This window comes from Mustela nivalis, assembly GCF_964662115.1.
Source record: "Mustela nivalis genome assembly, chromosome: 5".
In the NCBI taxonomy this organism is placed as follows: Eukaryota; Metazoa; Chordata; class Mammalia; order Carnivora; family Mustelidae; genus Mustela; species Mustela nivalis.
Genome location: NC_139024.1, coordinates 77508196 through 77521457, shown reverse-complemented (window position 1 = coordinate 77521457; position 13262 = coordinate 77508196).

Below are 13262 nucleotides of genomic sequence, written 5' to 3'. Positions count from 1 at the left end.
ACTAGTTTTGTAAAGACCCACTAAGAAGAGATGCAACTGGCTAATTTTGATTGCCTAGTACTTCCTGCTTTATCAAAATTTTCTGAACATTATATAATAGAATCAGGAAAATAAGATTTGTGGAATTGTGGCCAGATTTCAGACACTCCCCCTCAAATTTTTCAAGATAGAGGAAGGAGAAAGGACACAAAGAAGGATAAAAATAGTCTAATATATACACATTACTTAATTTGAGTAGAATAAGTAAAATCGAATGTTTTATTTTAAATCAATTTTTTAAAAAATTAATCCTTTCCCCATGAATATCTTTAGAATCCAATTATTCAATATGTCTCAACCACACTATTCACTACTTTTGTGGAATTTTAAGATGGGGGTGGGGGACTTGAGTATGGTGATGTTTTTCCTCTAAATGTATCTAAATCAAACTGCCAACATCAAGGCCTGCCCCATTTTGATTCATGATATCAGCTCAACTAAAAGCACAGACTTCTTTGAAGCACAGTGACTGAGATTTATCAAAAAAAACCTGTCATGATCTCTGCGGAAATAATTTCCAAATTCTTATGCAGCTATTATATTTCCTGGCTTGGAAGCATAATGAGTTTAAAACATTAATTTGGAATACATTCCATCGTTTGCCTCCCATGGTTGAACTGTTTAATTAAAGGCCTTGAAGGCTTCTGGGCAAAACAATCAGCACATGGTGTGATCATCTCCCTCTTATTTTCTTTGCTTTGTGTTTTTTCATCTTTTGGAACTTAATTCATTTATTTTAGGATTATTTGGCACTCTCCACTTAGGCAGTAGTGGACAAAAGAAATCAGTAGTCCTTTGGTTTTGTAGATTTTTGAAGAAATTGATTCTGATGGCTGAAGACAGTCATGCATTTCACAAATATTTATTGAGTGGATGCCAACTAAATTTCCTGATACTCTGTGAGATGTTTTGAAAGAACTCACATCAGATGTAGCTCCTTATTTACATGCAAAGGAGTAGTCAGGCACGAAGGGAAGATGAGACAGGGACATAGCCATGTACAACCCAAAGCAGCAAGGGGCAAGGTATCTAAGTAAAACGGTACAATGCAGACAGTGAAGAGATTATTTTTTGACAGGGGCAATTAAAGAGAAGACATATGTGTGAAGTGGGATTTAAGGGATACTAGGGGGATTTAGATGTTTAGAGGTTGGGAAGTGGGAGAACATGGGAGAGGAAAAAAAAAAAAAAGAACAAGCAGACAAGGGGAATGTAGGTCACCAAAGTAGAGGATATGAAAGGACTTTATTCCATTCCCAATTTATTCCATTCTTAATTAAGAAGAAAGCATTATTAAAGGGTTTTAAATTAGAGAACTAGTAATTGAGATTTGTACTTTAAATAGCTAATTCAAGTTATAGTACATAGATTGGATTAGAAGGGGTAAGAATAGAAACAGAGTAAAGAAACTAGTCTACTTCTTGTAGCTTTTAGTATTTGCAGTCTGCCCTTTTTGTTTGAGAGATAACCCATTTTAGATAATGACAATCCCTTCCAGCTTGACTTCTCATCTTCTTTTAAGCATTTTTTTGATATTCACTTTCCGGTCCCTCATTTTGTGACCATAGCTAAAAAATGCCCTTTTCTTAAATAGAATCGATACACTGAGCCCACTCACTAGATGGCTTCCCCAGTAGAGAAGGTAATTAGAGAGTAATGTAAAATTTGCCATTGCGATTGTTGTTAATTATTCTGTGTATGGCACTGTGTTGGAGCTAGGTATCGGAAAGTATGAGGTTGGCCCACAAATGCAGGTATGGGATAAAGGGAGTCAAATTCACTTCTTAGACTCAGCAGTCTCAGGAAAGAGGAACTCAAACTTTCCTGTCTGTGGAAATAGGTGGAGAGCAGGTACTGGATCTAAAACAAAAGGGCTAATTATTATTCTGCCAAATGGAGTAGATGCTGGAAAACCCCGAGGCAATGGCTGATTGGAGAAGGGAACCTACTTTAAAGGACCTTTAACAAACCCTGTGAGAAAAAGGGGGATTGGTAAGGTTGTAACAAGTTAGAACATATATGGTACTTCTCCAGTTACTTGCTTAAACACCAGGATTTTGACTTAAGGTCAAGTCAATATCCTAGCACCTTAAAAGCTAGTTTTTATGCCTTTGGGTTAATAATAAAGATAGTTGAGGCAATTGCAAATATTTTCTTTCGGTGAGTAGAAATAAATTTTCTGGTGCAGAAAAGGCTAAAATTTAAAGAATTCTCTGTTGGTTTCTCTGTATGTAGTTGTATTGACTTTAAGACCTTGTGACTAGGTCAACACTTCCAGTGTGGTATGGAATAAATATACTAAAAATGCATTTTTATGGATGGTAAAACATAGCAAGAGATTAAGTCTCATTAAGTCTCTTGCTCAAGTAAATTGGTTATAAATTGGTGTGGTGCTGTTATCTACACAATTTATGATCAGATCAATGGGTGGGTGTGCATTTGTGAGAGATCAAGATTAAAATCCAATAAAAGAAGTCAATCGATGACATAGATGAGAAGATGGCCCACCACCATGAATGGCACTCTTCTTATTACTTGCTACTTGTACTCGATCCTGAAGTGCAACATAATGAAATATAACAAAACATTTAGAAAATTCAACTTATGAAAAGTACTTGCTTTCCTAATAAGACATGTCTATTCATCACACAGGGTTCAATGGGTTCAATGCTTCTACTTAACTGCAAAAAATCTAGCTTAGAAAATTCTAAAAAAAAAAAAAAGAAGGAGCCATCGAGTCCAAAACTCACAATCATTCTTTATATACTGCTGAAGATTGTTTGCATCACTTAAAAAAAATTTCATGTCTGCCAGTGAATAATCATACACCCAACATCACATAAAAATAACTGCATTTCCCAACAGTTTGCAGTCTCAAGTAAAAATAAAACTTTTCAACCGAACATATCAAAATGTTTACATTGATTTTTCTGACATTTACTCATTCATTTATGAACTCAAAAAGTTTTGGTATTTTTATTCAATGTCAAATAGCATAAGTCCCTATTCTCAAACAATTTAAAGTTTAGAAAGAAAGACAAATAAGACATTTAAATATTAAGAAACTTTGTCAGTTAATTCTGTTAAAAATATTCACCTACTTTATAAATATATGAAAAAATGATATATGGTAGAATTTTTTTCTACATTTTAAATGTATATGTAAACATTTTAAAAATTATTTTAGCCTTTGAAGTTAGCCTTACATTTTTTTCCTATTCTAAGATTTGAAAATGATTCTCTTATATAGTATGCTATAATTTCATTTTTATTTATGTAATTAAACTTCCTAGAATTAATGTAATATGAAAGAGAATTTTTAAATGTGCAGCTATTCACAAAGCACCAGATGGTATTGCCTCCCCTTAAAACAATGAAACTAACATTATCCTTATTTTTGGAAATTTTTATTTTTATTATTTATTAAGTTAACTCTTAGAAATATTCTTCAGAATTTTTCTGAATGTACTTATTTATCTTATTAATCTGACAATTAGACTGTGTTTAAATTGTTGAAATTTAAATTTATCTAGTTACTTTTACAATTTCATTGACTACAACCTCAACTGGACGCATGGCACTACTAGATAATACTGTGTCTGTTGGCATTCTTTCCCATTTACCTTGTGGATAGTCCAAATTTTTACTTATCTCATCTATCAGAAACCTAGTAGATAAGAACAAGTAAGGGTAAGGAGTGACATAAATTATAAATGTGTGTTTCATGCAAGAATAATTACCTGGAAATAACAGGAAAAAAACAGGGTAACTGAGGAAACAACTTTCTTTCTTAAATTCTACCACAGAATGAACAAATAAGGAAAACTAAATTTTCAGATCTTGAATATTAAGTACTCTCATTTTCCCAATAACCATTTTTTTATTATTTTGATGTTTTAGTTGTTCCAAACAAGGACCACTTAAGAAACTTATTTAAAATTATCTTACAGGGGTACTTGGGTGGCTCATTCAGTTAAGCATCCGACACTTGATTTTGGCTCAGGTCATGATCTCAAGGTCATGAGATCAAGACCCTGCTTAAGATTGTCTTTCTTCCAGGCACCTGGATGGCTCAATGGGTTAAGCCTCTGCCTTCCGCTCAGGTCATGGTTTCAGGGTCCTGGGATAGAGCCCGCACCAGGCTTTCTGCTCAGCAGAGAGCCTGTTTCTCCTTCTGCCTGCCTCTCTGCCTACTTATGATCTCTCTCCCTCTGTCAAATAAATATATAAAAAAAAAAAGATCGTCTCTCTTCTTCTCTCTCTTCCCTTTCCCCACTCTCTATCTCTCTGTCTCTCTATCTCTCAAAAATAAATGAATAAAATTTTAAAAAATAAAATAAATTTATCTTTACAGAGGTGGCATTAGGATGTTGTATTTAAGAGGGCTGGGTCCAGAGCCATACTACCTTAATAAATTTTAGTTGACTGCTGTGTAACTTTGTGCACATTAATTAACCACTCTGAGACTCAGCTTTCTCACCTGTAATATAGGACTATATTAGTACCAGCTTCTTAAGAATGATATGAGAATTAAATTAGTTAATATAGCTAAAGAATCTTCAGTCGTCTTCAGTTAATATATCTAAAGAATCTTCAGGCATATAGTAGAAACTTGATAAATATCATTATTGTTAATACTATTATTGCATTAAAGCCGCAAAAGTTCTTTATTGAAAAGTGTTTAAAAAGTTAGTTATATAAAAATATTTTGATACTGTTCAAGTGAAACTATCAACTCATTGTTTTCTTTTTTTCATATTTAACCAGTTACGATAATATTAAAACATAACCTCAGTAATTTCCCTTTTTATTTTTATTTCTCACATGAAATCACTAGTGCTTTAACCCACAATATTTTCTAGACAATTTTTAATCACTATAGTTAGTTTCAGCTCTTTACTCTTTCTCAAACCTCTTGAATCCATGTTTTTTATTTCTCACTTTTCTTGTTCTTAATGTTTGAATAGAGACAAAGCAAAAGTTAGAAGATACATAAACAGTTGAGTTGAACTTGAATTTTAATTTGTGTATATGACATATATGCCATTGATTATCTATGTGTGTGTGACTTAGAGGACAAATGATTTTATTGCTCTGAGCCTGAATATGTTCAGGTCTAAATTGTAAACTATAAAACCTACCTTGTAGGATTATGTAAGCATTAACTATTATTAGCAATGCAATGGCACATAATAGATAATCAACAATAGCATAAAGTTAAACACAAAGAGCAGAAAGGGAGCAATATTCCAACATATAAGACTCATATAATCAAAAATAGAATGAAAATGAGATGTCATTTCTCACCTTTAGTCTTACCAAATAAATACACAAATAAATAAACATTTAAAAAATATCCAGTACAGCAAAAAGTTGAAAAAAATTTTTATAAAGGAGCTCTCACAAATTGTTGGTGATAGGACAATTCTTCAGTATCTATCAAAGTTTAAAAGACAGTCTTTGACCCAACAATTTCATGTTTATTAATCTCAGTTTACAAAAGTCAATAAATGCAATAGGCTGGGAATCCAACAAAGCTTAGTCATCAAAAAAGTATGGATCATAATCAATGTGCAGAAGGAAGCCCCTTGACACTGAACTAAAGGCTACTAGGTACTCACTAAGTCAATGGTTCTTCTCATTTTAATGTGATTATGAGTCATCAGGTGGTCTACTTAGAGTGCAGATTCTTGGATAAATTTCCTGTAAGCTCCCATGCAATTCTGAAGATGCTTGTTCTCAGGTCACAAGTGGAATACTAAGACTCAAGTACTTTCTGTTGAAGCAGTACTTGAATCAAGAGAGTAAGGAACTAACCACTTCTGCCCCTATTCACAACCCTTCCCAACAGGGGCCAATAGCATTCAAACGCAAAACACTTTTTCTGATGACCCCATAATCTGTTTCAGAATCCACCTCAACACAATGTCCCATCTTTCGAGCACAAATTATTTAGTTCTTACTTGCATTATATGGAAATGCTAAGCAACTTTCCACATTATCTTATGCCAGGGGTTCTCAAACTTAGGTGTGCATCAGAATTACGCAGTGAATTTGCCAAAAAACAGATTGTTAGCCCCTATCCTTAGACTTTCTGATTCAGTATGTCTGAGATGAGGATGAGAATTTGCATTTTTAACAAGTTCCCAAGTGATACAGATGCTGCAAGTCAGGGACCACACTTTGAGACCATTGTTTTTGTTTTTTGGTTTTTTTTTTTAATTAAATTTATTTATTTTCAGCATAACAGTATTCATTATTTTTTCACCACACCCAGTGCTCCATGCAATCCATGCCCTCTATAATACCCACCACCTGGTATGCCAACCTCCCACCCACCCCCGCCACTTCAAATCCTCAGATTGTTTTTCAGAGTCCCTAGTCTCTCATGATTCACCTCCACTTCCAATTTACCCCAACTCCCTTCTCCTCTCTAACTCCCCATGTCCTCCATGCTATTTGCTATGCTCCACAAATAAGTGAGACCATATGATAATTGACTCTCTCTGCTTGACTTATTTCACTCAGCATACTCTCTTCCAGTCCCATCCATGTTGTTACAAAAGTTGGGTATTCATCCTTTCTGATGGAGGCATAATACTATATAGTGTATATGGACCACATCTTCCTTATCCATTCGCCCACTGAAGGGCATCTTGGTTCTTTCCATAGTTTGGTGACCATGGCCATTGCTGCTATAAACATTGGGGTATAGATGGCCCTTCTTTTCACTACATCTGTATTTTGGGGGTAAATACCCAGGGAGTGCAATTGCAGGGTCATAGGGAAGGTCTATTTTTAATTTCTTGAAGAATCTCCACACTGTTCTCCAAAGAGGCTGCACCAACCTGCATTCCCACCAACAGTGTAAAAGGGTTCCCCTTTCTCCACATCCCCTCCAACACATGCTGTTTCCTGTCTTGTTAATTTTGGCCATTCTAACTGGTGTAAGGTGGTATCTCAATGTGGTTTTAATTTGAATCTCCCTGAGGGCTAGTGATGATGAACATTTTTTCATGTGTCTGATAGCCATTTGTATGTCTTCATTGGAGAAGTCTCTGTTCATATCTTCTGCCCATTTTTTTATATGATTGCTTGTTTTGTGTGTGTTGAGTCTGAGGAGTTCATTATAGATCCTGGATATCAACCTTTTGTCTGTACTGTCATTTGCAAATATCTTCTCCCATTCCATGGGTTGCCTCTTTGCTGTTTTGACTGTTTCCTTTGCTGTGCAGAAGGTTTTGATTTTGATGAAGTCCCAAAAGTTGATTTTCGCTTTTTTTTCCCTTTGCCTTTGGAGACATATCTTGAAAGAAGTTGCTGTGGCTGATATCGAAGAGATTACTGACTATGTGTTCCTCTAGGATTCTGATGGATTCTTGTCTCACGTTGAGATCTTTTATCCATTTTGAGTTTATCTTTGTGTACGGTGTAAGAGAATGGTCGAGTTTCATTCTTCTACATATAGCTGTCCAGTTTTCCCAACACCATTTATTGAAGAGACTGTCTTTTTTCCACTGTATATTTTTTCCTGTTTTGTCGAAGATTAATTGACCATAGAGTTGAGGGTCCATATCTGGGCTCTCTACTCTGTTCCACTGGTCTATGTATCTGTTTTTATGCCAGTACCATGCTGTCTTGGTGACCACAGCTTTGTAATAAAGCTTGAAATCAGGTAACGTGATGCCCCCAGTTTTTTTGTTTTGTTTTGTTTTTCAACATTTCCTTAGCGATTCGGGGTCTCTTCTGATTCCATACAAATTTCTGGATTATTTGCTCTAGCTCTTTGAAGAATACTGGTGGAATTTTGATCGGGATGCCATGGATAGTATAGATTGTTCTAGGCAGTATAGACATTTTAACAATGTTTATTCTTCCAATCCAAGAGCATGGAATGGTCTTCCATCTTTTTGTGTCTTCTTCAATTTCTTTCATGAGTGTCCTGTAGTTCCTCGAATACAGATCCTTTACCTCTTTGGTTAGGTTTATTCCCAGGTATCTTATGGTTCTTGGTGCTATAGTAAATGGAATTGATTCTCTAATTTCCCTTTCTGTATTTTCATTGTTAGTGTATAAGAAAGCCACTGATTTCTGTACATTGACTTTGTATCCTGCCATGTTGCTGAATTGTTGTATGAGTTCTAGTAGTTTGGGGTGGAGTCTTTTGGGTTTTCCATATAAAGAATCATGTCATCTGTGAAGAGAGAGTTTGACTTCTTCATTGCCAATTTGGATACCTTTTATTTCTATTGTTGTCTGATGGCTGTTGCTAGGACTTCTAATACTATGTTGAACAAGAGTGGTGAGAGTGGGCATCCTTGTCGCGTTCCTGATCTCAACGGGAAGGATGCAAGCTTTTTCCCATTGAGGATGATATTTGCTGTGGGTCTTTCATAGATAGATTTTATGAAGTTCAGGAATGTTCCCTCTATCCCTATACTTTGAAGCGTTTTAATCAGGAACGGATGCTGGATTTTGTCAAATGCTTTTTCTGCATCAATTGAGAGGACCATGTGATTCTTCTCTCTTCTCATATTAATTTGTTCTATCACATTGATTGATTTGCGAATGTTGAACCATCTTTGTAGCCCAGGGATGAATCCCACCTGGTCATGGTGGATAATCTTTTTAATGTGCTGTTGGATCCTGTTTGTTAGGATCTTGTTGAGAATCTTAGCATCCATATTCATCAGTGATATTGGTCTGAAATTCTCCTTTTTGGTAGGGTCTTTGCCTGGTTTGGGGATCAGGGTAATGCTAGCTTCATAGAAAGAGTCTGGAAGTTTTCATTCTGCTTCAATTTTTTGAAACAGCTTCAGGAGAATAGGTGTTATTTCTTCTTTGAAAGTTTGGTAGAATATCCCAGGGAATCATCAGGTCCTGGGCTCTTGTTTTTTGGGAGGTTTTTGATCACTGCTTCAATCTCGTTACTAGATATCGGTCTATTCAAGTTGTCAATTTCTTCCTGGTTCAATTTTGGGAGTTTAGTTTTCCAGGAATGCATCCATTTCATCTAGGTTGCTTATCTTATTGGCATATAACTGTTGATAATAACTTTTGATGATTGTTTCTACTTCCTTGGTGTTAGTTGTGATCTCTCCCTTTTCATTCATAATTTTATAAATTTGGGATTTTTCTCTTTTCTTTTGGGTTAGTGTGGTCAATGGTTTATCGATCTTATTGACTTTTGACATTACTTTCTCAAATATATCCTCCTCAGATGATTACTGCTCTTGATGGAGTCTCTTCTTAGTTTTCACGGATTAGCAAGTTACAGCGGTTATTGAAGAAATTTGGTTGTAATGCTCTTCCAATCACTGCTGCTTCTCCTTCTTTTGCGCAGCTGCCCCACAGCAATGTCTTTCTTATAAAGCAAAGCTATAAAAATTCAAACTACAAAGTTGTGATTTCATCTCCAGGTCCACCCCCTGTCTAACACAGTAATGTGTAGCAGTATCTCCATAGAGATAACTCCTCCACCATAGCACTTTTTCATGGCATATCCTAGCTAGTAGATGTTCACTGCAAACAAAATTGGTAGATGGAGCCTTAAAGATGTAACAGCTACGAACATGTCATAGAAAAATGTATACCCACCCCAATTCTGTTAAGTTACCTATATGTTGTCAACATCCTCTTCATATACATCCAGGTTCATATTACTGGATTATATTTCTTAACGGTTTATGGTTTGGAATTCCGATTTCCTTTGCTTTATTAATATAGACTCATTTTCTTTAAGTTTCAGAAAGTTTCAAGGATAGTAGAGTATATTTGCATTTAAACTGCCATCTTTATCAAAATGCCTGCAATGGGGTGCCTGGGTAGCTCAGTGGGTTAAAGCCTCGGCTCAGGTCATGATCCTGGGATCCTGGCATCGAGCCCTGTGTTGGGCTCTTTGCTCAGCAGGAGACTGTTTCCTCCTCTCTCTGCCTGCCTCTCTGCCTACTTGTGATCTCTGTCAAATAAATAAATAACATCTTTAAAAAAAAAGAAAAGAAAAGAATTTATGCAACTCAACTCCAAGAAAACAAACAATTTAATTTAAAAAAATGTGCAGAGGACCTGAATGGACATTTTCCAAAGAATACAAACAGATGGCCAACAGACATATGAAAAGATGCTCAACATCATTAATCATCATAGCAATGAAAATCAAGAACACAATGCGATATCACCTCACACCTGTCAGAATGACTAAAATCAACAACACAAAAACAACAGGTGTTGAGGATGTGGAGAAAAAGGAACCCTCGTGCACTGTTGGTAGGAATGTAAATTGTACAGCCACTGTAGAAAACAGTATGAAGTTTCCTCAAAAAATTAAAAATAGAAATATCATAAGATCCAATAATTCCACTACTGGATATTTACCCAAAGAAAATAAAAACACTAATTCAAAAAGATGTATACACCCTATGTTTATTGCAACATTATCTTCAATAGCCAAGATATGGAAGCAATCTAAATGTCCATTGATAGAAGAATGGATAAGAAAGATGTGCTCTGTGGGGTGGGGGTGGGGGCATGGAATATTACTCAATCACAAAAAATGAGATTTTGTCATTTGTGACAACATGGATAGACCTGGAGGGTATTATGATAAGTGAAATAAGGTCGATTGAGAAAAACAAATACCATATGATTTTACTCATATGCAGAATCTTAAAAAAAAATGAATAAACAAATAAGAAGCAGAATCAGACCTATAAATACAGAGAGCAAATTGATGTTTTCCCAAAGGGAGGGGGATGAGGGGATTGGAAAAATGGGTGAAGAAGAATGGGAGATACAGGCTTTCCCTTATGGAATGAATGACATGGGAGTAAAAGGCACAGCATAAGGAATATAGCCAATGATACTGTAATAGTGTGGTAGCTATCCTCGTGGTGATCATAGCACAAGGTATAGAGAAGTTGAATCACTATGCTGAACACCTGAAATTAACACAACATTGTGTGCCAGCTATACTCGAATGAAAAGGAGAGAGAGAAAAAAAGAAACATTGATTCCCAAATGTGTAAGCATTGCTATTAACAGTGACCAACCTTGTGAATTATAAAAGGAGGGATAATATCTGGTATGCATGGCACCCATTTTAAAATATGCACTTTAATATTTTAATATGGGCCAATACTATTCCCTTGATAAAAATATTGAGATTAAGGACTCCAGGTTTAAGCATAACCTTTTATGTAATATAAGAAAAGAAAGTAAATTCTATGATCATTTACCTTCCCCAGGTATCAAGAGTGCTAAAGTGCTACAGAGATAAACAAGGAGAAGCAAACAGAAATTTTGTTAGTAGTAGTGATTCCTTTGTTGGGCCTCTGTGCATGTAGTTCTTTAGACTGAAACAATGTCTTCAGGAATAAAATTAAATTTTATCCAGATTTATCCAGAAGGGGATTTGGGAAAACAGTGAGTATAAGTTACCACGGTTGCTGATGTGATTTTTAAAATACTGAATATGAACATCAATAAGCTTCTGGACAATGTGAATTCTTTCTATTCCTGATGTTAACTGAATTTAAAACAAACTAGACATTTATTTAGAATGATTTATTACATCAATTAGACATTATCTGTTTATAAGATTTTCTCTTAGATTTGAAAACCTCAGGATTTTTTATTATGAATTAACTTTGAGAAAATGTCATTTACATTTGAAAATTTGAAGTCAAGTTAGTCAATAATAATACTAATAATGATAATAATAATGTCCTAAAATGTGTAACAGATTTGAATTTATGTATTATAAATTTGCTCTTTAAAAAGGAAAATGTGTTACTGGATTTAGAATCTCTTTTCCCAAAGCAGATCTTAAGACCCCAAAAAACCCTTTAAGTTTTTTCAGTTTGTTAGTTTATGTTTATTATTTTTAACTATCAAGCTACTATATAACTATATAAAGTTCAAGAAATTCTAATATATAGTTAAAAATTAAGAGTGAGGGACACCTGGGTGGCTCATTTGGTTAAGCAGCTGCCTTCGGCTCAGGTCATGATCCCAACGTCCTGGGATCGAGTCCCACATCAGGCTCCTTGCCCTCCGCAGGGAGCCTGCTTCTCCCTCTGACTCTGCCTTCCACTCTGTCTGCCTATGCTCGCGCTCGCTCACTCTCTCTCTGACAAATAAATAAATAAATAAAAATCTTAAAAAAAAAAAAATTAAGAGTGATCACAGACCTGTACCCCCAGGGCAAATAATACATTATATGTTAATAAAAATAATTATTAATAAAATTAAGAGAGTTTATGTTTTTTCTTATAAAATTTGTATGTTATCTACTAAACTATATTTCTGAGTTCATGTTGTATTGTGTGTATTGTCTATATAAAGATTTGTATAAATATATAGATGCTTTTCTTTATAAAATTTGGAACATAAACTACATATATTAATTTATATCTTACATTTTTCATGTAATGTTATGGAAATTTTTCTTTATGTATTCTACATCATGATACATAGACCTACCTCATTTATTTTAATAGTGGTATCAAACTTCAATATATAGACATACCCTAATTTAAGACTTTTCCCATTCATAGCTTTTTACCATATTTTTGCTACTACAAGCAATTCTGCAATGAATGGACTTATAAACACAACTTTGTGCACATATAGGATAGCTTCCTAGAAGCAGCATTGCTTGATCTTTATTTACTTTTAAAATTTTGATGGATTATGACAACCTGTTCTCCAAAGAGCTTGTAACAATTTATCCTTCCACCCAAATTTGTGAAATTTGTTTTCCGCATCTTCTCTCATAGTGAATATTAGTACAGTATTTACTCTTTTCCAAACAAATGGGTAAAAAAACAGCATTTAATGTTTTTTAAGGTTATAGTTATTTGATTATTATTAAATTGAAGGGATAGGAAAGAATTTATCCTAGTAACAGTGGGAAATGGGGGTAACACAACACTCAGTTTTCAAAATGTATTAAAGTTAAGGCTTAGGGGGTGCCTGGGTGGCTCAGTGTGTTAAAGCCTCTGCCTTCAGCTCCGGTCATGATCCCGGGGTCCTGGGATCGAGCCCCACATCGGGCTCTCTGCTCGGCGGGGGAGCCTGCTTCCTCCTCTCTCTCTCTGCCTGCCTCTCCGCTTACTTGTGATATCTCTCTCTGTCAAGTAAATAAATAATATCTTTAAAAAAAGTTAAGGCTTAGCTGGTGATATAGAAAGACTCCAAAGAACAGTACAAAATACTATGCATGT